Genomic DNA, 2,168 nt, shown 5'->3' with positions numbered 1-2,168 from the left:
GCTTCTTCCTATGGCTACCAACACATCAGACAATATTAATCAGCTCAATGAAGTGATAGTAGCCATGGTACCATTTCCTGATTATAGCCATCTTACTCAGCTCTTTGTTCTTGGTCGCTTCATCTCTCATAATATACCAGTACATTTCCTCTGCCTTGCTGATCGGAACCAAGATTTGAAACTGCGCGTCCAAGGTGATCTCAGGGCCTCAAACATCCATTTCCATGACATTTTAGTACCTTCTTCTCTGGCAGAAATAGAAGATGTTGGCGATGGTCTGCCTTCGATTGTACTATTTATAAAAAGCATCGTCGATCCCATTCGAAGAGCGTGTATTGATCTCTCTACCAATGCAAAGAGATTTGTCATAATTCATGACTCCATAACGATGGATCATGTGAGGGATGTTCATTCATACCCGAACGTGAAGTCTTATATGTTCCACTCCATTTCAGCTTTTGCCAGATATTCTTTGCTCCGACAAAGTATTGATCACATATTTGATGATGATGATGATCATGAAGAAATGATCGAGAAAATGCAGTATGAGTTTCCGTTGTTGGAGAGTTCGGTTGCACCATTTGCGGCTGTGTTACTTAGAAAGGAACATGAATGGAAGCTCAACTCTGGAGAAATCATGAACTCCTGCAGAGAACTAGAAGGTAAGTACATAGATTTACTTGCCAATGCAAAAGACAACAAGCCGTGGTTGGCTGTTGGTCCACTTTATATGCTGCTAGAATCACACGACTCTAGCAACAGGAGTCGTCATGAATGCCTAGAGTTTCTCGACAAGCAAGACGTTAATTCAGTAATATTGGTCTCGTTTGGAACAACCACTACATTCTCACAAGAGCAAGTCAGTGAGCTCGCGCTTGGTTTAGAACAAAGCAACCATAAATTTATTTGGGTACTAAGAGAAACGGATAAAAAGATGGGAAATGAGAAATTTGAAGTGAAAGATGAGAAGATTGAATTGCCAAAAGGGTTTAAAGAAAGAACGAAAGGAAGAGGAATGGTGGTAATAAATTGGGAGCCCCAATTGGAGATCTTGGGGCACCCGTCTACAGGTGGATTTTTTAGCCACTGTGGGTGGAATTCTTGTATCGAGAGCATTAGCATGGGGGTGCCTCTAGCAACTTGGCCAATCCAATACGACCAGCCTTATAACGCTATTTTGGTAACAAATGTAGTGAAGATTGGAACTCTGTGAAGAGTTGGGCTCGCCAGGAGGAATTGGTGACAACATCAACCATTGAGAAAGCTGTCAAGACTTTGATGAGTACGATAGAAGGAGAAGAGATGAGGCAAAGGGCGATGGAATTGAGCAATAAGATCAAGAACTCTGTTAGCCATGGAGGACTTGCGCGCAAGGAAATGGAATCTTTCATATCATGTATTATCAGATAAAAGGTTGGACAATAGGTGAATCAGGGGAATGGTGGATAGAGTTATTCGATATTTATATTGGCGCGAGGTAGCAAGTACCGGTTAAATTAGTCGAGGTGCAGAAAAAAGTTGGCTCGGTCACCATCACTGTTATCAAAAAGCTAAGGGAGAGGGAACATCAGTTTGGATGCTGTCTTTGTAAAAGAAAATAAGATATTCATTCATGCATCAGATAAATAAATGCCATACATCTGAAAGTTTAAATTGTACTGAGGAATAAATTTTTTAGTTACTTAATTATCTATTTAACAGGTTTCTTGGTTTAAGAGAAGTCAAACACCACCTTATAGAAACTTGAGGGATCTCTTAATTAGTTTAATTTCTTAAATCTTTATATCACATGATGCCTTTATTATACGCGTTTATCCATAGAGTAGCACATTCATTTCTCTTCAATCTTTAAATGCATACTAACTTGAAATAAGTATAAAAAGAGTAGCCCGGTGCACTAAGCTCCCGCTATGCATGGGGTTCCGGGAAGGGCCGGACCATAAGGATCAATTGTACACAGTCTTACCGTGCATTTCTGCAAGAGGCTGTTTTCACGGTTCGAACTCGTGACCTCCTGGTCACATGGCAGCAACTTTACCAGTTAAGCCAAGGCTCCAACAATTGGTATCAGAGCCTACTCACGTCTAATTAAATAATTAGGATAAACTATAAGGATTAATATCATGTTCTATATGCAAGTTTTGAATTACATACAAAGTTTGTTTTTT

The 2,168-nt window shown here is 39.9% G+C and overlaps 1 pseudogene; it reads left to right on the top strand.

The window, feature by feature from the left end:
• Positions 1-64: 64 nt before the first annotated feature.
• The window catches only part of LOC109215672, a 27,037-nt pseudogene continuing 24,933 nt past the window's right edge, over positions 65-2,168 (top strand).

The sequence above is a fragment of the Nicotiana attenuata genome, unplaced genomic scaffold (assembly GCF_001879085.1).
Source record: "Nicotiana attenuata strain UT unplaced genomic scaffold, NIATTr2, whole genome shotgun sequence".
Lineage (NCBI taxonomy): Eukaryota > Viridiplantae > Streptophyta > Magnoliopsida > Solanales > Solanaceae > Nicotiana > Nicotiana attenuata.
The sequence above is the reverse complement of the archived record's forward strand: the minus strand, read 5'-3'. Positions and strand labels throughout refer to the sequence as shown.